General features: G+C 44.1%; 1 long non-coding RNA gene and 1 pseudogene across 1 annotated transcript; one reads left to right on the forward strand and one right to left on the reverse strand.

Moving 5' to 3' along the window:
- Positions 1-969: 969 nt before the first annotated feature.
- On the forward strand, positions 970-4,832 carry LOC132476306 (NUT family member 2G-like; annotated as a pseudogene).
- A 79-nt stretch (positions 4,833-4,911) lies between these two features.
- On the reverse strand, positions 4,912-24,609 carry LOC132484438 (uncharacterized). Its single transcript, XR_009531197.1, has 3 exons — positions 24,527-24,609; positions 5,382-5,507; positions 4,912-5,119 (listed from the first exon to the last, which is right to left on the reverse strand). It is a non-coding gene; the product is annotated as an uncharacterized LOC132484438 (long non-coding RNA).
- Positions 24,610-25,006: the final 397 nt, after the last annotated feature.

The following is a 25,006-nucleotide window of genomic DNA, read 5'->3' on the forward strand; positions in this document are numbered from 1 at the left end:
CTTATCGGAGCTCTTAGATAAAGAGGAACTGGGGATGGACTCGCAGGTTAGGTTTCTAGGGATCCTGGAAGCAAGGTGTGAGGGCGATGTCCATGCCATGGGAAGGCACATTGTCGGCCATACGGGCGAGCCTGCCAGTCCCTGACATCATGACTGAAATGTGCCTTATCTCAACTGACCCCACCCCCCTGTGAGTCTAGCCAGCTTGTTCTTCCATGATTCTCAATGTCATATGGCCTGACGACTTGCAGTCAGAGAGGGTCGTGGTGTACGTTGAGGAGCCAAGGAGTGGATGCCACACTCTCCTGTGCTGCCGTCTCCTTTCATACAGGACTTGAGTGTACATGGCCGGGGGAGGTCACTTCGGAGGAGGGGGAGGAGGGCGGGGCCCAGGAGTGTGCTTAATGCACGCCTGGACTTCGTTGTTGTGGAGACTTCCAGTAGGAACAGGGTGATGGTAGAGCTCTCCTAAGGGCGTGGGCTCTCTCCCGCTAGATTTGTGAGCCTGGCAGGCATTTCCATCCTAAACCTGCGGTCCCTCGTAAAAAGGGGACAATCACACTTCACTCAGAGGACCGTGCAGAAGACTCCTTGGGCTAATCTATGAAGTGTGAGCAGATTGCCTGGCACATGCCACGCCTCACTGATGATAGTGATTTTTATTATGAAAAGGCAGCCTTGAAGAGGAAAAGAGCTCCCCAAGGCACAGTGTCCCAGCTCTGGCCTGGGAGTGGATGGTCATCCTCGAGGGAGTGTGAGGCGGTGACAGCGGTAGCCGGGAAGGCTTGTCTCTGCCACGTCCCAGACACCTGCCTCTCACCCTCCTGTGGCTCAGTCATGCTGTGTTGAGTGATGTGTGGTCCACGTTGGCGGGTGGGGTCAGGCAGGTGGGGGCTGGCCTGGGCACGGAGACTGACCCCGAGTGCTTACAGCCCAGCGCTTCGATCCCTGGCCCACCTGAAGCCGACCATGAAGCTGGAGGAGGGACTGTGCAGGGCCGTGCAGGAATGGCAGCACATTAGCAACTCTGACCGGATGATCTACTACGAGATGGCGCAAAAGTGAGTCAGCGTCCTGGGCCCAGGGGCTGCGTGGAGGGTGAGGCGAGTGGGTGAGGGCAGGGTCTGGCCGTGGGGGTGCTCATCAGAGAGGACAAAGGAGAAGGGCTGTCGCTCGGAACAGGGACCCCGCAGCCCAGAGGCCCTACAGTCCTCCAGAAACCCCTCCCTCACCTTGAGAGTTTGGGTCTTCTGTCCTTCCTCCACCAGGAGCTCTGCCCTCCCCTGACATGAAGGTCTCAGGACGGGGCAGGGTGAAGCTGTGAGTCCAGTAGGGGTCCAACTCCGGCCATATGGGCTGGGCCGGGGAAAGAGCTCCACCCGCCAGCCTGCTGCTTCCTTAATGGTGGCTGACGGCGGCCACTGACAGATTTGGGACCCCCTCTCCTCATGAAAAGTGGCCTGAGTGGGTACCCTGGCATCCCTGAAGGGGCTGGGGAAGCCAGCTGTCGTCAGCCCAAAGGTCTCTGGCCCTTCCAGTGTTTGCTCCACGGTAATCCCCTTGGTTTAAGAAACAAAACCAAACAAACAAGCGCCTCTCAGAGGAAAGGAAGGCCTGTCCTCTAAGCTCAGCATCCACATCGTCCAGCTTGTCCTGAGCCCTGTCTCCAGGTCTATGTTCCAGGACTCTCAGTCCCAACCCAGGGTCCTGGATTCGGGCAAGGACCCCTGTGGGGAACACATGCCTGTTCCAGACTCTGGCTGTCAGCCCTTCATGTGGCTCTGGATGGGGGGCATGAGGAGGGTGCCCCCTGGGTCAGCCACGTGTCCCGTTGACCTGGTTCAATGCAGCGACCTGGCTCTATGCTGTTGAATGCTCTCCAGTGCTGGTGAGGCAGGAAGGGTCCCAGATCTTGTATCAGTTCCAGGAGCAGCTCTCTGCTGTGGACAGCACCTTGCAGGGCCTTGACAGCGCCAAGGCACATCCTCTCCCAATCCCTCATTCTTGGCTGCCTTTGTTGGGCTCCAGAACCCAGGCCATTTTCTCAGGGTGGCCTGTGCCTCCGTCACCCCCCAGGTTCACGGAATTTGAGGCCGAGGAGGAGATGCAGATTCAGCAGTTGCAGTGGATGCACTGCACGCAGGGCCTGCCTCCTCCAGCCCCACCGAAGCTGGATCCTCGGGGGCCCCCAGCCCCGAAAGTGGGCCTTCAGCCAGCCACCCAGGTTCCCACTGGAGTTGAACGCACAGGTAACAGGGGCCTAGGGTTGGCCACTGTTCCCATGTGGATCATTTTCCTTCAAGACAGGGGCACTGGTCTTTCAAGCAAAACAGCCACCGAGGCGGGGGGTGCGGGGGTGGGGTGTCAGATGCCCTTTGTCACTACGGGGTATTGACTTGGTCAGTTTTGTAACTTCTCTCACACCTCCCTGTCAAAGGACTGCACACCAAGTCTGCCTAAGAAGTGGGCTTGATGGGGACACCCCTGGAAAATTGGAGGTTCCCCACTTCCTTACATGTGACTCTCTTAGATGCCCCCCTTACCTCCCCCCTCCAACTGTGCATGAGGTTTCAGGTGGCCCTGAACCCCCACACCCACATCAATGTCCCCCAACAATGCCCTCACCAGCGTGCGCTCGGTGGTCAGGAGGTGGACCGGGAGCCCCTCACCTTCCTTCCCTTCCTCCTGCTCTGCCTCAGCCTGTGCTCCCAGGATGTCCGGCCCCAGCGCCCAGCCCTCCCACCCGAAGCCACACAGGTCCCAGCGACCCCCGGAGCCCAAGGCACCCGAGGAGATTCCACCTGAGGCTGTGAGGGAGTATATGGACATCATGGAGGCGCTGGTGGGGCCCGTCCACTCAGCCACAGGCGACTCAGATGGAGAAAGGGGAGAGGACGGAAATGAGATGCAGCAGGAAGAGGACGGCACCTACTCGGACCCGGATCTCTTAAACTACATTGACAAGCTGTGTTCCCAGGAGGACTTTGTCACCAAAGTAGGCTAGGCCCGGAGACTGGGGTCTACAAGATGCCAGGGCATGGAACACTCAGCACCCAAGATCTGGGTTCTGCTCAGGCCGTTGGGACTTAAGCTCAGCTCCTTGTTCCTGAGCCTGGTGTTAGGGGAGGTTTACGCAGATGTTTGTGTGTATATGTTTGTGTCTATCTGTGTGTATGCCTTTGTGTCTGTGTTTGTGCCTCTGTATATGTGCTCTTTTGTGTGTGACTGTGTATGTGCATGTGTGCGTGTGCGTGTGTGTGTGTGTGTGTGTGTGCTGACCATCCCTGCCTTGTGGAGGAGAGTGGGGTGGGTCTCTGCTTTTCACTTTCCCTCCTGGTCTTCTTGCCTCACAGGCCACTCCTGGCCAAGGATGCTCACAGCCTCTTCTTTCTGTTCTAGGTGGAGGCAGTCATTCACCCTGGATTCCTGGCATATTTGCTTTCCCCAGACCCACAGCTGGATCTCTTGGCCCTGGAGAAGGAGCTGGAGCAGGAGGAAGGGCTCACCCCCGAAGAAGTGAGTCAGGGGAGGGAGAGGGACACTCAGGGAGCCAGGGGACCCCACGGGAGGGGGAACCCAGGTGATCCAGGGAACAGGGGAACCCAGATGACCCAGGGGAGCCAGAGGAGGGAGGGATCCCCGGTAGAACAGGGGACACAAGAGACACCCAGGAAGACCAGGGCACGGAGGGACCCCAGTGAACAGGGGAGAGGTAGGGCCCCAGAACAGGAGGGCCACATAGCACTGTCCATCCCTCCCCTGCCTGGGACGCCTGGCATGGGGAAGGGCCCGTTTTGGGGTGGGTGCAGTGCAGGGTGAAAGGAAGGAGAGGATGGGCATCCGGGAGGGGTGGGAAAGACACAAAGCTGGGAATCAGGTGCAGGAGGATGGCAGGACTGCCACAGTGTCTGTATTTGGATTCGAGTCCTGGGGTCGCCCGTCCCCTCCTCCCCCCCAGGGCCATTGTCCCACTGCCCAGTGCTCCTCCTCTCACACGTGTGTGTGGAGTCGTCACTGTCCTCCTCCCTCCTACCAGCTGGTGCAGAAACGACTCCTGGCCTTGAAAGAGGACGACGGTGTGCGGGCAGCCCCGAGTCAACAGTGCACCCGGAATGCGCTCAGGTCCTTCTGAGTCTGACGCCAGCCAAGGTGCCCACAGGCACGACCAAGACCCCCATCTAGGGGTCAGTGATGAAGCCTGCCCACCAGAGATTGATTCTGAGGCTCTTCATAGGCTCATCCAAACAGACACTGACCTGTGTAGGCCCAAAGTCTTTGTTCCCTGTCGAGGACATCAGGAGGTCTCTCCATTCCGGGCCGGACGGCCCTCCCCTCCCCAGGATCAAAGGCGCACTGGCCCTCTCCTGGGACCCAGGGATGCATCTCTTCTCAGAGAGGCCTCTCCTGTTCGGGAGGCCCGAGGGCCCAGGGACGGGTCCAGTGAGGACGAGGAGGAGCTCTCCAGCCTGGCCTTCCTCTCTGGCTCTCTGCAGAGCCTGCTGCCTTTCTGGCTGTCCCAGAGTCCTGTGCATGCCTCAGGCCTGGCCTCCCCTGGAGGTTGGGGGGCCCAGAGTGCTCCTTAGGCCCCCTCCTCTCAGAGAAGAGGCCTCAGCCCAGCTCCACCAGCCGCTCCCAAGTCGAGGAAGTGGGCTCTGTGTGGACGCCCAGCCGCTGCTGAGAAGCTGCCCATCCCCGGGGCTGGCCTCGGCGTCTCTGGGAGGCCAGCCTTGGCTCTGGGTCTGGCTCACCCCTCACAGACCAGAAAGAGAAAACGTGACCCGTTTGTCACAGAGAAGCGTGGGTGGAGGAAGAAGCAGCACTGCAGCCAGTAGGGAACAGCTGGGCCAGCCCTCCAGGGGAGCCTAGGGCTCCTCCTCCTCCCAGTGCTGATCCTGGATGATGTGCGGGGAAGGGAGGGTGGGCAGGACCACCAGGGTGGGGAGGGGGAGCGGGATTGTGGGGGGTTAGGGAGGTGGGGGAGGTGGGTGTGGCCAGGTGTGGGTGGGAGGAGGACCTTTGGAGTGATGTATGTAAATTGTGAACAAAGATCGTTTTCGTGGGAAATGCTCTCAGGCCACTGTCATCTTGTTGGTGTTGAGCTGCTCCACAGAGAGCGATCCTGAGAGGAAGGAAGGATGAGGGAGGTCACAGGAGCTCTGGATCTACAGGTGGCCACACCTTTCCTCCACATAGACAAGGACTCCTCAGGCTGCTCCTGGGAACGCACAGCTCTCACTTGCCCCAGGGACCCCCTCATCATGCCCTTCTCTAACGCCTGCTTGGCTAGGGCCCTTCTGGGGCACCTGTACCATCTGCTGCATCCCTGAACCTTCTGGGGAGGCAGAGCTGCTTTTGTGCCTTTCCGCCCTCTGGACACTCACCAGTTTCTAGGATGGAGCCTGGAGACAGCCCTTGTCATTATGGAGCTTCTCTCTGCTTCCCTGAAGTGGCCAGGCGACGGCGCTGGGATGACCCTCCGCTCATCCAGGGTTTCCTGTGTGGGTGGCCTGACCAGAGAGGAAAAATCTTGGCCATGGGGACAGGACTGTCTGCCTCATCGTAGCGGGAGCATCCTCTAGTCCCACTGGGATTATTGCAATGTGGAGAGTGGTGGAGGCCGCTACCTCTTAATCCTAATGAGGGTGCTACAAGGGGAATGGGTGTGGGGAAATTCATGGGGCACCCGTTAAAGGTGTGTATAAGGGAAAGGACAGTTGGGCCCCTTTGTGGAACTTGTGGGATTTCTGTGCAGCAGCATCTCGTTCAACTGAGGGAGGAGGACCCATCTGGCTGTGGCTGTGGGGACTGGCGTTAGGGGCCTACGGGTCTGCAAAGACACCCCAGAACTACTGTCCCTTCCCTTTCCACCCATGGCTGGACATGTGTGTGTATTGGTATCAACACTGGTTTGTATCCCCATAGAAAACAGATCCTCCTAACAAACTATGACCACGTTTCACAAGAACAGCTTGCTCACAGGGGCAGCAGGGGGTGGGAGAGGTGTCTGTGGCCCCAGATCTGAGTGGGAGCTGGGATCCATGCTGAGGAGTGTGGAGGCCTCAGTCACCGTCCTGTGGGTGCCGGCAGAGACTTCGAATCATCAGAGCAGGGGAAATGACCCGCTCATTAGAGTGAGAGGAGCAAACAACGAGGGGCAGGGAGTAGACCCCTGCTGTCTCCCAGAAGTGCCTCCCCTCCCAGTCTGCTTAGCCTCTGTCACAGCCTGTGCTGGCCCACCTCTGAAGCCCCTTCCTCCTAAAGCACTGAGATGCTCTGACCTTTTATGGACCTGCCCTGGGCCTCACCCCCCTTCCCTGCTGGCCAAAGGCTCTTCTCCTGCTTCTGAGTTCTGATTCCTTCCCCAGGACCCAGGCAGGTGTTAGGACAACAGAGACTCCCTGAACATGACCCCTACACCACCAGCATGCAATACTGGGGCCGCAGGCTTTCACAGGTGGCCTGACTCTCTGCTGGACCCTGCAAAGAGCCTGGAGAAGAAAGGGGCTCATGTCTCTCCACCTCCACAGAATCTGTAGGTCAGCCTCACAGGTCCTTCTCTGTCCAGGTGGGCAGCACATATGTGCTCCCAGCCCTCCCTGACCCTTTGTGAAAGAAAGTTTTTGCAGCTTAGTAGTCTGATAGTAGTCAAGGTGTCTCAGGGCTTGTTCCTTTTGAAGCCCTACAGGAGAATCTGTTTCCTTTCCCTTTCTGTCTTCTAGAAGCTGCCTGCATTCCTTGGAATTAGTCCCTTCTTCCATCTTCAAAGTGCATCACTTTAATCTCTGCTCCCCTCATCACATGGTCTCTCCAACTCTGACTCTTCCTGTGGCCCTCCTATACAGCTCTTTGTGTTTATATATAGCCCACCCCAAAAATTTATGATCATCTCTTCATCTCAAGATTTTTTACTTAGTCACAGCTGCAAAGTCCATTTTTCCATACAAGGTAACATTCACATATTGTTATAGGAGGGGTTAAACACGGACGTTTTTGAGGAACCATAATTTACCCTACTAGAAGAAATCCACAAGAATACCTACCATCAGAATCCACATGAATAATAGACTATGACCAGGTGGAATTTATTCCAGGGATGCAAGCCTTGTTCAATGGTAAAAAATCATCAATGTAATCTACCATATTGAGTCTAAAGAAGAAACACATACTGTCACACCAATTAATACAGAACAGGCATTTAATGAAATTCAACACCCCTTCACATTAAAAATGCTCAGAAAACTAGGAATAGAAGGTCACTACCTCAACCTAATAAAGAACATCTACAAAAAACCTACTTCTAACATCACATGAAATGGTGAAAGAATGAATGCTTTTCCCTGAGTTCAAAAACAAGGTTAGAATGTCCACTCTTATCTTAGTTTTCAACTTAGCACTTTAGATTCTAGTTAGTGTAGTACAGCAAGAAAAGGAAAAAAAGAGGCATACATATTAGAAAAGAAGAAATATAACTGTCATTATTTACAGATGACATAATTGTCTACATAGAAAATTCCAAGGAATGTATAAGTAGACTCATAATAAATTATAATAACTTGCTTTAGCAGGATCTCAGAATATAAAATCAATACATAAACATTAATACACAACATTGATCATATTTCCATATACTAGTAACAAACTGAACGATTGAAAACCAAAATTTAAAACATATTAAATAGGTTCCAGTTCAAGATGGCAACAGACGAAGATCCTGAACCCACCTCCTCCCACAAACACACCAAATCTACAGCTACATATGGAAAAATTTCCTCTGAAGAAAACTAAAAGATGGTGGAGCAACCCCTTCACAGCAGGAAAACCAGAGGGAAACCACATCAGAACAGGTAGGAAAGGCTGAGACACAATTTTGCCATAAACCCCATCCTTGGTGTGGAGACACACAATTAGGAAGGAACTCAAAACCTGGAGCTTCTTCCTGAGAGGTGAAGGGTTTGGACCCCACATTGGGCACTCCAAATTTTAAGGCTGGCACCTGAGAGATAGACCGCCAAAACATGTGACTTTGAAGACCAACAAGGCACATCCCATGAGACCCACAGGACTGTGGTGAACTGAGGAACAGCTCTTAAAGGGCCTGTGCACAGACTCACCTGCCCGAGGGCCAAGTGCAGAAGCAGCCCTTTGAAAAGCACTCTGACTTTTTGTGAAAGAGATTCACTTCCCAATTTTAAAGCATTAATCTGAGAAACAGGGGCCTGCTGGAATACTCCCCAGGGACAGAGGCTGGCGGGTGCCATCTTCCTGCGCTCTCTCTGCCTTGATAAAACTGAAAGGTGCCATCTTTTTTCCCCTTTTTCCTTTCCTGCAGGTGACAACTTTGTGCTCCAGCCATCTGGCTCCTTCTTCCCTGCTCTTCCTCTGTCTTGCTATGTATATATTTTTTCCTTCTTCTTTTTCTTTTTTTCTTTTCCCTCTTTCCCTTTATTCAAATGGTGTCATCTTTGCACTCTTCCCACCGCCTCACTCCAGCCAGTAAGCATCATCTTCACACTTTCCTTCTGATGTGCTCCAGAGAGCCAGAATCTCCAAGACGGGAGATCCCGTTTTTGTGGCCTCCACTCAGGGGATGCTCCTTGATCACCTGGCTCTGGAGGCCAGCAGGGATTTCTTTTCTGGGTCCCATGGGACTGTAACAATTGGAGAGACAGTTCTTTGCAGGATACCACCCCAGGATGTACCATTACAAATTAGACTGAGACACAGCCCCAGCCTTTACATGAAAAAGGCCTATTTGCTAGTAGGGACAAGACTTAAGAGCAGGCTTCAGGTTCAGCACACATCTAGAGGCTACGGATGTGCTCTCAGGGAAGGTAGCCTGGGGGTACCATCTTTCCACCCTCACTGTGCCTTACTACAGTTCACTGGTATCTCCCAGAATGGAGCTTGTACACTTATCTGAAGCACTGTTTTCTTGTGACTGCTCCCCAGGGAACACCTTCAGGTTGCTTGCTTCTGGGGCCCAGCAGGGCTTACACTTGCAATCTCACAAGACTGAATATGTTTGCATTCTTTAAAAGCTGTTACCAAATTTTCTGGCTTCCTATCAACCTGAATCTAGGTGCTGCCTGAGATCCTCCCCTTTGGGATGCTTATTTGTCTTGGCACACCCTCAACTGCTGGGATGGTGTGCCATGTCTATTAAAAATAAACTGCTTAGACAATCACAAAGGTTTGAAAGGCAACCAAGAGTAGACAGGGTTAAATGACAAGGTTCATCTGTCACACAGCTCTTCAAGACTGGGAGATGTGGCTATTTCACTTAATGCATAGAAACCAACACAGAGAGTCAAGCAAAATGAAGAAAGAGAGGACTATACTCCAAAAAAAGAACAAAATAAAACCTCAGGAAAAAATCTTAATGAAATGAACATAAGTAATTTACTTGATAAAGAGTTCAAAGTTATGGTCATAAAAATGCTCACTGAACTCAGAAGAAAATGGATGAAAACAGTGAGAACTTCAACGAAGAAACAGAAGATATAAGAAAGGTCCAAATAGAAGTCACAGAGCTGGAGAATGCAATAACTCAACTTAGAAATATAGTAGATGAAGCACAAGAAAGAATAGGTGAACTCAAAGACAGGTCAGAGGAACTCATCCAATCAGAGAATAAGGAAGAAAAAAGAATGAAAATAATGAATATAGCTTAAGGGATTTATGGCACATCAAATGGAATAACATTCACCTTATAGGGACTCCAGAAGGAGAAGAGAAAAGGGGGCAGAAAACATTCATAGAAATAATATCTGAAAACTTTTCCTAACCTGGGGAAAGAAACAGACATCCAGATACAGGAAGCCCAGAGAGCTCCAAAGCAGATCAACCTAAAGAGATCCATACCAAGAAATATCAAAATTAAAATGTCAACGTTAAAGATAACAAGGGAATCTTAAAATCACCAAGAGAAATACAACTTGTTATATAACCTGTTATATACAACTTGTTATACAACTTGTTATATAACGGCATCAACCTAAAAAGCTTCTACACAGAAAAATAAACAATCAACAAAATGAAAGGGCAAGCTACAGAATGGGAGAAAATATTTGCAAATCATGTATGTGATAAGGTGTTAATATCCAAAATATATAAGGAACTCATAAAATGGCTATATATATATATATATATATAGATATATATATATAGATATAGATATAGATATAGATAGATTTTCAAACAATTCAATTAAAACTTGGGCAGAAGAACTGAATAAAATTTTTTCCAATGAAGACATCCAAATCACAAACAGGTTCATGAAAAGATGATCTACATCACTAATCACCAGGGAAATGCAAATCAAAACTACAACAAGATATCACCTCAAAGAGACTAAGAGGTAACAAATGTTGACAAGGATGCAGAAGAGGAAACCCTTGTGCACTGTTGGTGGGCATGTAAATTGGTACAGCCGCTATGGTAAACAATATGGAGTCTCCTCAAAAAATTAAAAAGAAAACTAGCATATATTAGCAATCCTGCTTTGGGTATATATATATCCAAAGAAAATGAAATCACTATTTCAAAGAGATATCTGCACTTGCACGTTCATTGCAGCATTATTCACAATTGCCAAGAAATGGAAACAACCAAAGTGTCCATACATGGATAAATGGATATAGAAGATGTGGTATGTACATAGATGGAATATTATTCAGCCATGAAAAAGAAGAAAATCCTGCCACTTGCAACATTTATGGATCCTTGGGGCATTATGATGAGTGAAATAAGTGAGAGAGAGAAAAATAAATACTGTATGATATAACTAAATTGTAGACTCTAAAACAGCCAAACCCTGAGAAACAGAATAGAATGGTTGTTGCCAGGGGTTGGGGTTGGAGGAAATGGGGAGATGTTGACCAAAGGGTAAAATATCCAGTTAGCAGATGAATTTCTGGGAATCTAATCTACAGCATGGTGATTGCAGTTAACAGAACTGTATTATATACTTTAAAGTTGCTAAGAGAGTAGATCTTAAATGTTCTCATGGAAAAAAAGAAATGGTATTTATGTGAGGTAATGGAGTTGTGTTAACTAGCTCCGCTGTGGTAATCATTTCACAACATGTAACATACCAACAAGTTGTACACCTTAAACTTACACAATGCCGTATGTCAATTACATCTCAATAAAGTTAGAAAAAATACAGAAAACAGACTGTTGCGCAACATTCAAGCAAAAATACTACTTTTGGACTGCTTTTTCTTGAATGTAGTCATTGTTCCTTCTTGAATCTGTTTTGTATCACATGATAGCAGACTCATACAGGCAGCTTACTTCTGATCAGGCACAGCCAAAAAGAAGCAACTGATGGTATATGGGAGTTTAGGGATAAGCTACGAGATTTCTCCCTTTCTTCCTCTACTTTGTGAAGATTCTCCAGCAGCAACTGTGTAACTTCCACGGCTCCAACTCCAATGAGACAGAACTGGTATGGTCTGCCATTGATGATCATTTAACCTGGCCCTGGACTCCTTTACAACCCTCTCCTTAACTTTGCCTTTCCAGCATAGGGGTAAAAGTAAATTCCTGTTCCTACTAATCACTCCATTATCTAGGTGGCCCTTCTTTACTTCTCAGAAGTTTCATCACTGGTGTTCTTAATACCCTGTACTAAATTTATTTGCTAAGATTTGAAACAATTTCTATTTTATTTGTTATAGGCAAATACAGTATAATAAAATTTCCAAGTATTAAAAAAATTAGAATAGACATGAAATCTCAAAATGGGGAAATATTAGCCACGTTTAGGAAGAAAATGTACTAATATTATTGGAGGAGAGAATTCAGGAATTGGAAGATAACACTAATGAGTTTGGAAGGTATAAGACTGTGGAGAAGTTTGAATGGTGGGCTTCATGCCACAGGAAATAGGGAGTGAGTCAAAGTTCTATAAAGATTGTGCTCACTTCAGCAGCACATATACAAAGTTTTATAAGATTAATCTGAAAGTGGTAGGCAGTTTGGAGTATGTGATGGAGTGATGTCAAAGAAAAATTGCACCAGATGGTTAAACAGGCAAGGAGTACTTTACTCAAGATGATTCTGTAATAGGGGAGAGAGACTGAACTCCGTTCTGCTGAAACAAAAGGCACGGAAGTTTTTAGATGCCAGGATGAGCTGTAGGAAAAATAGTAGAGGATGCTGGGGAAGAGGTTGGTCAATATAATTAGACCATCTCTGTTTGCTTTGGCTCTTATCAAAGTTAGGCTCCTATACTCCCCACAGAGACTGGGAACTAGGGGCAGTACCTTTCTTGAAGGTTATATTTCAAAGAGCTGACTCCCAGGTCCTTGAGAAAGACATTTCTGGGTTGGAAAATTATCAAGTGACTAGGAGAAAATTTACATCTCAAAGGGGCAGAGAAAGAATTTACAATTTCAAGTTTCTTAAAGTGAATGTTTTCAGAAAAGGGAGGTTAAGGGCCTATGGTAAAGAAAAAACCTGTCTGAAGTTTAGCCAAACTGAGGGAAACATTAAGGCCATCTTGATCAGTAGTTAAAATTAGCATTACCTTCAGGAAGGTTATTTTATAAAGGCATGATCTATAGGAGTAAAGAAAAGCAATGCTTTAGAAACTTTATCAGAAGAATCAAAAGTAATTGTCTGCTAGTTAGATACAGGTCAGGAATGATGAGAAAGGGCAGTTACAAGGTAAACTCAACTAATGTTCTCTGTGTTGTAGCTTTAATAAAGATGAAACACGTAGAAAAAAAATAATCCATTGGTACACGGTGAGAGCCAATTGGATGGATTGCCCAATTAGAAATACTTCTTTATTTTCTAGTCATTATCAGTCAAGGATTAACAAACCTACTTTTATTAGATATACTTCTGTCTAGGGATTGAGAAATAATTTTTTAAACTTAATCACTACTTTATTTCTGTGAGATTTTTAAAAATATACTTTGGGGAAAAGTAACCGAAGAGTGATATAGCACTGAAACATTGAAGTGAATGACATAATAAGATCCTATCTTTCTCAATTTAAGGAGAAAAAAAGAAAGGGCAAAAGAAATGGGCAGAAAGTAAGTTGACCTACCAGTCATTGTGTCAAGTGTTTTCATATATTTATCTAATTTAATACTCACAAAACAATGAGACATAAGGAAGATATTTATCCCATTCCGTAGATGAAACTCTGTTTACAAAGTAATATATCAACCAATTGTAGAGCTGACCCTTGAGTTTAAGGCCTTACGTCTGTTGAAATGCAAGAGCCAAACCCTGCTAGTACAAGGTGCTTAGAATAGGTAGACTTCAGTGAGCAGGAAAATTAGAGCATGCGTGAACTGATGACAAGTTCTGCTGATCTAGTAGCTTTGTGAGATTTGTCTAGATTCAAAGGCCCTTGCTCTCCTAAACCATCAAATTATCGGTGGTCTCCTTCTTAAACAACCAATATTTGCAGAGCTATTCAGACTTTGGGTCATGGTATTTTTTCAAGGATTAACTATTATCACTGGCTTTTCCAATTTTAACTTTAGAAAGTCCTTGCTTTTGTTGGAAGCAATGTTAAATTTTGATGCAGTTGTTTGCAGGGATGAAACTTGGTCGCCCTCTGGAGGCTATTCTCAGGTCTGACTACCATACCTTAATTGTGAGAAAGAAGTCAGGTCTTAACAATTTAACAACTCATTTTAAATGTGTGGAAATTATGTATATACATTATACTTTTTTAGAAGCTACAGAAACACTGAGTTCAAAATGCTCAAAATATTTTAAAATGCTGAATTAAACGTTTTATGGCATAGCATGTTTTGAATTCCTGTTCTCCCTTTGGAAATGGAGATGGTCATCATTCCCCTTTTATCATGCAATATCTATAATGGGACTAAAACCGTTATTTTTCCTCCCTTATCATAGGAACCCATGGGCAATTAGTTCTATAAATTGAATGATAAAGCATATGACACAATACTATACACTCAATTACTACCAAGATCTTTCATTTTAGGTTTAAAAAAAAATCTCTAAATTTCCAATTAAAAAATTTTTTTTCTTTCTCCCAGAGATAAAACATCGGAACTTACAAGAACCCTTAAAAACAGAATGGCTCAAAGGATAAAAAATGTTTTGCTCCCTAATTCATTCTTTTTCAGTTTTCTTGTAGAAGGTGTATTATACCAGTTAGTGAAAATTATACAAGGAAAGTTCTTGCCATATACTGGTGACAGCTTTTCTACATAAAGTAAGCAGTTAAGGGGCTTCCCTGGTGGCGCAGTGGTTAAGAATCCACCTGCCAATGCAGGGGACACGGGTTCCAGCCCTGGTTCCGGAAGATCCCACATGCCGCGTAGCAACTAAGCCCATGCGCCACAACTACTGAGCCTGCAATCTAGAGTCCGTGTGCCACAACTATTGAGCCTGCGCTCTAGAGCCCATGCGCCACAACTACTGAAGCCTGCGCACCTAGAGCCCATGCTCCGCAACGAGAAGCCACCGCAATGAGAAGCCCGCACACTGCAACGAAGAGTAGCCCCCACTCTCCGCAACTAGAGAAAGCTCACGTGCAGCAACGAAGACCCAACACACAGCCAAAAATAATAAATAAAAAATTTTTTAAAAGCAAGCAGTTATGAGCTGCTATAAACCTACTGTTTCTTCCCTTGATTTAAATGAATTTAATTCTTTAAATAACTGAGCAGGTAGAGAATTTAGACTCAGCCATTATTAGATGTACCTTATACAACCACAGTGGTATAAAAACCCTGTAACATGAAAGTGTTGTGGAGGTCCTTCTGGTCTTCTGAGACCGCGACACCCGTACCTTCATGTCCCATTTATAAATGGTCCTGTATAATGTTTGGGATGCTGAAATATTTCATGAGATAGATACACCATGCGTATTATATGCCTTCCCTATATCTCTCTCAACTACATCCCTCTAATGAGTTGGTGCAGCTCCAAGGCTCTATCCAGTAACAAGGTAGTGTCAGGCAGTGCTTGTTGTACTCACTGGCTTTTAATCCTCCAACTGCCTTGTAATCTCCTCCTTCACACCTGGATGCTTAGAAATGGCATATTTCCTGAGGAAGAGGTTTCTAGGGAGTCCTGTATACTTGCTTGACATGGGGACAGGAGGATGGAGGAACAGAAGGGAAGATATTGGGAAGGTGAACGGGGTTTTTTTATATAAATTTTTATGCCATAAAAACTATAGGTACCAAGCAAAGCAATCAGGGAAATTTATATTCATGCATTAATTTACCACTTACAATGATGAGTAGATAGAGAACATTAGATAGATTAAGGAAGTATCTAGGAGGTAAAATGGATAAGACTGATAATGGATAGGATATAGTGGCTGATGTGAGAGGTTGAACTCAAGGATTATTGTTAGGTGCCTGGTTTATACAACTGGGTGAATGGTGTCACTACACGCTAAGACAAATGAAAATGAAGGAGGAGAGATTCGGCAGTTTAGGGAGACCATGAGTATTTAGCTTTATGTATATATATATATATATATTTTTTTTTTTTTTTTTTCCTTTTTGCGGTATGTGGGCCTCTCACTGATGTGGCCTCTCCCGTTGCGGAGCACAGGCTCCGGATGCGCAGGCCCAGCGGCCATGGCTCACGGGCCCAGCCGCTCCGCGGCATATGGGATCCTCCCAGACCGGGGCACGAACCCGCATCCCCTGCATCGGCAGGCGGACTCTTAACCACTTGCGCCACCAGGGAGGCCCTTTATGTATATTTTTAATGAACAGATTTAGATGTTAAATAGGCAACTGGATTTACAGAATTCAGATTAGAGGTCTCAGGTACACAAATGTCCAAACTTTATGGAGTTGGTAACTGAAGCTGTGTGTTTCTGTGAAATCATATTACGAGTTCTAGAGTGAGAGGACATAATGGCCTAGAACCGAATTTTGAAGAATTTCAACATTTAATGTGTGAGGAGAAGGATATGTACCTGCAAAGAAGATAGAGAATGAACTGCCACAGAGATTAGAGGAAAACCAGAGGAGTTTTTGGGTCAAGGAAAACCAAGTCTCAAAGACAGAAGCTAATCCTACTTACAGGTCAAGTAACTGGGAGATAAAATTTTTACATCGCATCCATGGATTTGGAAATAAGTTATGAAGTAACTTTTTATTGGAGTAATTTGGGAGTGGGTTGAAGCATGAGAAGGAAGTAATAAAGTGAAGATATCAAATATAGATAAACATTTATAAACAGCTTTATGGAGGTACAGCTGATGCACAAAAAATGGCACATGTTTAATGTACACTATTTGATGAGTTTGGACATATGCATAAACCCATGAGACAATTAACACAATCAAGGTAATAGACATATCTGTCCCCTCCAAAAGCTTCCTTGTGTCCCATTTTTTCTGTGTGTGGTAAGAACACTTAACATGAAATCGACCCTCTTAACTAATTTTAAGTGCTTAATACTATTGTTAACTACAGACACTCTTTGTACAGCAGATTTATCGAATTTATTCATCTTGTATAGCTGAAAATTCATACCTGTTGAACAACAGCTCCCCATTTCTCCCTTTCCCCAGCCCCTGGCAACCAACATTCTATTCTCTGCTTCCAGGAAGTCTGATTATTTTAGATACCTCATATAAATGGAATTATGCAGTATTTGTCCTTCTGTGACTGGCTTATTTACTCAGCGTATTGTCCTCCAGGCTCATCCCTGTTGCCACAATGGTAGAACCTCCTTCTTCTTTTTTTTTTTTTTTCTTTTTGCGGTATGTGGGCCTCTCACTGTTGTGGCCTCTCCCGTTGTGGAGCACAGGCTCCGGATGCGCAGGCCCAGCAGCCATGGCTCACGGGCCCAGCCGCTCCGCGGCATATGGGATCCTCCCAGACCGGGGCACGAACCCGTATCCCCTGCATCGGCAGGCGGACTCTTAACCACTGCGCCACCAGGGAGGCCCCTTCCTTCTTCTTTTAAAGTTGAAAATATTCCGTTGTAAATATATACTACATTTTTTGAACCATGCCTCTGTCGATGGACATTTTGGGAAAAGCTTCTTGACATTGATCTTGGCAACGATTTATTGGCTATGACACCAAAAGCACAGACCACAGAAGCAAAAATAGACAAGCAGAACTACATCAAAATAAAAAGCTCCTGCACAGCAAAGGAAACAACCAGCAGAATGGAAAGGTAACCAATGGAATGGGAGAAAATATTTGCAAATCATATATCTGGTAAGGGGTAAATATCCAAAATTTATAAGGAATTCCCACAACTAAGTAGCAAATAAACCAAATAACTCGATCAAGAAATGGGCAAAGAACTTGAATATACATTTTTCCGAAGAACACATATGAACGGCCAAAATGTATATGAAAAGGTACTCAGCATCGCTAATCATCAGGGCAATGCAAATCAAAATCACGAAGAGATATCACCTCACACCTGTTAGGATGCTTAGTTTCAAAAATATAAAGGTAACAAGTACTGGGGAGAATATGGAGAAATTGGATTTCTTGTACACTGTTGGTGGGAATACAAAATGGTATATAGTCACTATGGAAAACAGTATGGAGGCTTCTCGAAAAATTAAAAATAGAACTATCATATGATTTAGCAATCCTACCTCTGAATGGATTTATGTATATATATGCATGTGTGTGTGTATATATATATGTATAAGGGAACTGAAATCAGGATCTCAAAAGGATTGCACTCTCATGTTCACTGAAGCATTATTCACAATTGCCAAGATATAGAAAAACATTTTCAAGAATTATTTTAAAAACTGTGCCTTTGAAGAAGAGATAGTGTGGTAATTAGTAACAGAAGTCAGGTGGAGAAAGGTGAGTTTGGTTTTGCTTTTCTTTTTTGCTTTACTCTTCTTTATTATTTTTCCCAATTTGGAAGATTTTAGAATGTTTAAAAAAGATAGTGGAAAAGATCCAGATTAGAGAAGGTATTGAACAAAATAAGGATCCTTAGAGAGTGGAAGGTGACACAATCCAAATCACGAGTAAGGGAATTGGGTTTAGTAGGAATAGAGCTTCTGTTCTGTTAAATTACCAAAGGAGACAAAGATGGGAGCAGATGTAGTAATTCTATTATATTCATTAAGAGGAAAGTTCTCCTAATGTCTTTTCTTTTCTTTTCTGTGAATTAAAAGAGATTATCTCCTGCTATTATAGCAAATGGTGGGGACATGGCCATTTAAGAACAGTGCAATAGCTGAATCACTTTGTTATACAGCAGAAACTAACACAACATTGTAAAGCAATTACACTCCAATAAAGATGTTTAAAAAAAAAGAATAGTGCAGAGAGAGAGAACGCACTGTAGAGAGTGGGAAATGATGGGTCCAGATTAATGTAGCAGAATTAAAGGGCAATATTAAAGGATCTTTTAGGTTAGTGATCATGAATTTATAAAGGAAACAATCTAAACTATTATACACTTTACTTGGGAAGACTTTGAAAGCTGGAGATCAAGAAAAGAGAAAGCAATGGTTTGGGTTGGTCCAGCATAATTAAAAGACACTGGAACGGGGTAGGGACAAACACACTATTAGATAATGGACATCGGAATGTAAGAGAGTAAGGAGAGATACAAAGGCAGTATCAGGAGAGAGCAAGGGAGTAAACAGACCTGCTTCAAAGTACTATCATAGTGGTGGGGTATTTGAACAAGTGAACTGGAATGTGAGAAGTTATTGAAAAGGGATGGCATATTTGTGTTAATAATTTTTAAAGACTATTTCTCTTTTTCCAGCTCTGATTTTTATTTTAGAGGACTGACTCCTGAAATCTCGGTTTCCCAGGATTCACTGACAACTAGCTTCCAGTTAATTTTGAGTAAAGGAAGGACTGGTGAGAGTTTGGAAGAAGGGGATAGGGGAGAACCCAGAACGACCTCTTTCTTTGAGTTGTACATACAACTGAGGCTTCGTCTCCCTCATGCGTCCAATTCCTCCTGCTCAAGGGCTTCTCCCTCCATGTTCCCAGCACCCACCAGCAGTCTCTACATTCATTACAGTTCTGCTTAGGGGATTCAGTCTTTCCAAACTCTAGGTTGCTTTCCTATTTCATTTGACTCCAGCTTTTATAACTTTTGAAACAAGCTCCTTTTATTAAAAACTACTTTCTAAACTTCCTGAAGCAGATTTCCTGTCCTGCATGAGTAATCCCAGGAAAAAGATGCTCAAGATGGGACTCTGGAATGAGGTTTTGAGCTTGAATGTACTAGTGACTCCATTGCCAATGCAAAGACAAGTGCTTCTTTCGAGTAGTGGAAGCAATAAAGAAATTACCAGCAATAAATTGCCAGCAATATTTGCTTTGAACATATTGCCAATTGAAGACAATACTTTTACATGTCAAGTGGCAGCTGATTTTGTCTATTATGGCAGTAATAACTACAAGCACTACGGGGACCATTAGCTGCTTCTTATGGCACCAGAGAGCTTACAAAATGAAAATGTTTAAACTTAATGTTAAAAGGTGATAGGTGTTTAAACTCTCAGATCGAGGCATGGGAAGACACAGAGAGCCACACTGAGGGCCTTAAAATTTTCTCATGTCTTATAGCCATACAGCAGACATGGCTGAGGATCAAGTTTCAAATCTAAAAGTGTGGGTTGCAGAATTAAAATGCAAGTTCAATGTACATCTGTGCTAAGTCTCACAGATTAATATCAGGACATTGATCAGGAAGAGTTGGGTATTAAGATAAGGATATATTGAGTATTTAGGGTAAGTTCAGGTAAGCAGACTCAGATTAATATGAAATTTTTTTTTTTTTTTTTTTTTTTTGCGGTACACGGGCCTCTCACTGTTGTGGCCTCTCCCGCTGCAGAGCACAGGCTCCGGACGCGCAGGCTCAGCGGCCATGGCTCACGGGTCCAACCGCTCCGCGGCATGTGGGATCTTCCCGGACCGGGGCACGAACCTGCGTCCCCTGCATCGGCAGGCAGATTCCCAACCACTGCGCCACCAGGGAAGCCCAATATGAAAATTTTTAACCCCAATCTTCCTGTGGTTTCCTCACCAATGGAAGCCACCCTTCTTCCTCCCCATTTGAGGAAACTAACCTTCCCTTGCTTAACACATCTCTAAAGACCTCATTTAAATAGGTTAGTTTTCAAGGAAATTTCTACTTTTCTCAAGACCCACCCACATCAGCACTTACTGCATCCTAACCTATAACTACAGTCAGATTCCACCAGGGCCCAGGAGGCAAGTATAATGTCCACCCTGGTAGGAGTTAGCATATACATAAAAAGGAATGCTATATCCTGCTAATGTGTATCAGCAGAAACCTGTAGAATGTGTGTGTGGCGTATGTTTTTTTTGTTTGCTTTTTTTTTTTTTTTTTTTGTGGTATGCGGGCCTCTCACTGTTGTGGCTTCTCCTGTTGCAGAGCACAGGCTCTGGACGCGCAGGCTCAGCAGCCATGGCTCACGGGCCCAGCTGCTCCGCGGCATGTGGGATCCTCCCGAACCAGGGCACGAACCCGTGTCCCCTGCATCGGCAGGTGGACTCTCAACCACTGCGCCACCAGGGAAGCCCTGGCATATGTTTTATAAGTGTTAGACTGAGGAAGATGGAATATGAAGTTGGAAGGGGTTGAATTTATTATGAAGAACTTACCTGAGATTCAAAGTATTAGCTCTAGCTGATGGAATTGACTCTAATCTTTGGCTTGTTTGGCTGACTGAAACATAGATTCAATAGTCAGCAACATTCAAAGAGGGCAAGATGCCATAATTTATCTGACGGAATGTAGACAAAGGAATCCATGTACTTAAAATGAGAATGTTGGAGTGGATTAATTATGTAAAACCCACTCAACTATCCCACATTTATGCCCCCACAGAGGTCCCCGATAACATTCTTCTTCAAGACATTCTTTGATGAGACAAATACAAGCATCCTTGAAAACCTCTGTGGCATCTGTCTTCTGTGGGCTAAAGATGACAATGCGGGATAGCACCAATGAAATGGCCCCTGTGCTTTTAACAGGAATATGGGGTTACAGAGTAGCAGAGGTTAAGTGGTAGCATTTAATATGAGAAACAAGGTGAGTGCAATTATCATAAAGGTCAGCAGGGCAGAGTGGCAGTATTTTGACCCAAAGTGATTTCCAGCAGTAACAGATTAAATCACATTTACACTGGGAATTACACTGATGAGCAGGCTTGAACTGTATAAATGAAAATAAAATTCAAGCACAATGAGTAGAAACCTGCATTGATTTTCCAGGAATGAAAATTACAGCCTCGCCCAGAGCTAAACCAGAGATCAGGTGGCTACAATAGCTTCAGAAACTTTGCCGCAACACTGTCAAAAGTGTAGAGTGTGATTTTTTTTTTTTCTCCAGGTCTACCTCAAAGGGGTTTACAATTTTCCAGGGGGAATGTTTAGAAAGAAAAGTGGAAAACTCAGAATTTTTCAGAGATTATTAAGATAAATTTACACACCTGAGGTTCCAAAACATCACTGTGGTCTTCAGGTCATAATAGGGCTTATGGAAGCCATGTGATAATTGGAATTTTGACACAAGTTCACCTCACTAGAAATCCTGTGCAGTGACTTACACTACATTTCCCCATATCTGAATGTATTTTTGGAGTACACATACTTGGAAAAAGACAGAACTCTCAACCCAGGTAAGTGCTATTAAGAACTGCTACTGCCTGACATCCATTAGGATAGCTATTATTAAAAACAATAATAAATAACAAGTATTGGCATGGATGTGTAGAAATCTGAACCCTTCTCCATTGCAGTTCCTCAAAAAATTAAACAGAATTACCATACGATCTAGCTATTCTACTTCAGAGTATATATCCAAAGGAATTAAAAGCAGGGATTTGAACAGATGTTTGTAATTTCATGTTCTTAGCAGCATTACTCACAATAGCCAAAAGATGGAAACAACCTAAATGTCCATCAACAGAGGAATGGAACAACAAAATGTAGTATATACATACAATGGAATATTAATGACCCTTAAAAGGTAAAAAATTCTGACACACACTACGATACGGATGGACTTTGAAGACATTATGCTAAATGAAATAAGCCAGAACCGAAAACACAAATACTGTGATTCCAGTCATATGAGGTACTAGAGTAGTCAAATTTATATAGACAGATAATAGAATGGTGATTGCCAGGGTCTGGGTGCAGTGATGAATGGAGAGGTGTTGTTTAATGGGTACAGAGTTTCAGTTTGGGAAGATAAAAAAAAGTCCTGGAGATGAGTGGTAATGATGGTTGCACAACAACGTGAATGTACTTAATGCCACTAAATGGTACACCTAAACATGGTTAAGATGGTAACTTTTATGTCATGCATATTTTGCCACAACTGGAAAAAAATACATAGGAAGGGCCAAGTGGAAGCTCCTGGAACTGTCCCTACATGAAAACAATACCAAAAAATAGCAATAGCACATATCTGGGGAATTTGCAGAGACTAAAATAACCATGCAGATGGTAATCTCCATCACCTGCCCCATTTAAATAGTCTGTTTGGCCTGTAAAAAAGGCAAATAAGTCATGGATAATGATTGTTGATTATCATAAGATAATGAGGTACTAATTCTAATCAAAGCTGCTGGATTTTATGGGCCTTTTTCTCCTGGAACAAATCAAAACATCTCTAACTCCTGATATACAGCTATTGATCTGGCGAATAGTTGTCTCCACATCAAACAGCAAAGATAATGGAGCAGTTCACTTCTATCTGACAGAGACAGAAGTACACTCAAACTTTGTCTTACTTGAGTGCTATGCCAAGTCTCCTGATGTCTATAATATTATAGTCCATAGGGAGATTAGTCATCTGGATATCACAAAAGCATTATGATAGTCCATTGTATTGATGAGTTTATGGTGATTGGACATGAGAAAAAGTAGGAAGTACTCAAGTTGTGTCAGTAAGATACATAGATGTCAAAGAGTGGGAAGTAAACTCCATGAAAATTTAGGATGTCAAATATATCACAGCTTAGGTATGATAATGCACACAAACAGAAACCAACCTCCAGAAAGCACTGAAGATCATGTTGATTTGTTTTAAAGATGGAGGCAGCACACAGCTAGGATTCCGAACGATTTGTTACACACTCCCTTTCCTAAATCCCATTCCTGATAGTGACTGCTCTTTCCTTTGACCTCTTCTCTCCTGTCCTCACCCTTCCTTTATTGTTCCCTATCCTTCTTACCCCTCTGCCCTCTTTCATTCTTCCTCATAGAGAATAGCCTGGGCTATTATTTGTATTCTTTACATTCTTTATATCTCTCTCCCGTCCACCCCCCACCTCAACAAAGGTCTTGTACCAATTAAGAAAGTAAACATTTCAAGTCTTCAGAGTATTGAGAGGAGAAAGGTTATGGGGAAATAGCAAATCCTGACAATTTAAATATTCTCTGTGTATCACATAAGTATATTTATCGTAAATAAATTCATACATGCAATAATAGTACAAATAGAAAAGACTTCCAAGCTACCAGACTGCCAAATTCTGCATGAGATACAAAATCACATACCCATACTATCTGCTTTTCAATTTATAATTAAAACCACGGGGCTTCCCTGGTGGCGCAGCGGTTGAGAGTCCGCCTGCCGATGCAGGGGACACGGGTTCGTGCCCCGGTCTGGGAAGATCCCACATGCCGCGGAGCGGCTGGGCCCGTGAGCCATGGCTGCTGAGCCTGCACGTCCGGAGCCTGTGCTTCGCAACGGGAGAGGCCACAACAATGAGAGGCCCACATACCGCAAAAAAAACACCCAAAAAACCAAAAAACCAAAAAAACCATGTTACCGCAGAATTTTAAAAATAGCATTTTGATAATTATAAAAGAAAAAATTATAACTACATCAAAATTTTAAATTTCTGCACTTTTAAAGACACCATTAGAAAATGAAAGGGAAAGCCACAGATTGGAGAAAATATTCATGAGATATATATAGATATAGATATAGATATATACATAACAGAGACTGGCATCCAGGATGTGTAAGATGATCTTACAACTCAATAGTGAAGTAGTATTTGGGGGAAAGTGTACTGAAATCTGTAATTGACTTTGAAATGTATCAAAAACATTAGATGGATTGATGGAAAGATAGAGAGATGGATAGATAGGTAAATACATAATAAAGAAAAACATTAATCATAGCATGTATGTGATAGGCATATGAGTATTCACTATAAAATTATTTCAACTTTGCTATATATTTAAAATTTTCCATAATAAATAGTTGGAAGTACAGCTTTTCATCAAATGCACATAACTGGTTTTCAGACTGCACTTCACAAACTAAATATGAAGCAATAGGATATTGTTACTGTATCTTTTTTTAAAAAATGGGTGAGTGACTTCTGGATTTTCTAAAATATGTAATGAGCATCTTCAGACAGAACAGATCCTACCCTGACCTCTACTTGGTAAAATCTATTTGAAAGTTTGTTTTCCCTCTTCTTACCCTTGAAATGACTCTGGGGGGAGATTTTTAACAACGGTTCATCTTTAAATCACATATTAAAAACATTGTCTACCTGTCCACCTCCTTTGGAAGGCTCCAAGGCAAGTTGCAGACATCATGGAGATGACATTTCTACAAAGAATGTATCTTCTTCTCTGTGGGGCACAGTAAGATAACATTTTAATAGAGAAAATATATAAATACATCACTGTTTCCACAGAAATTAACATTTGCTTCCTATATTTTGCAACCCAGATCAATAAGAGTGGGACTTTAAAAGGGCAAATGTTTTTCCTATCAAACTTTCCCTCTTCAGAAATGGGAAAAAAAAAGGTCAGCAAGATTTTATCCATGAGTAATGTGTTTTTATGTTTGTGTTGAAACTCAGTATCTTCAGGGTATCAAATGCTGTCGTTTAACCAAATTCTCATAAAAGAAAATAAGAAAAGAAAGAGAAAGAACCAAGGACTGTAAAGTAGAACCAAGGAGAAATATAAATGGGAAAGATGGATTAAATGAACCAGAGGGCGAAAAAAATGGGTTTCTAGAACCA

Source organism: Mesoplodon densirostris, chromosome 2 (assembly GCF_025265405.1).
Source record: "Mesoplodon densirostris isolate mMesDen1 chromosome 2, mMesDen1 primary haplotype, whole genome shotgun sequence".
Lineage (NCBI taxonomy): Eukaryota > Metazoa > Chordata > Mammalia > Artiodactyla > Ziphiidae > Mesoplodon > Mesoplodon densirostris.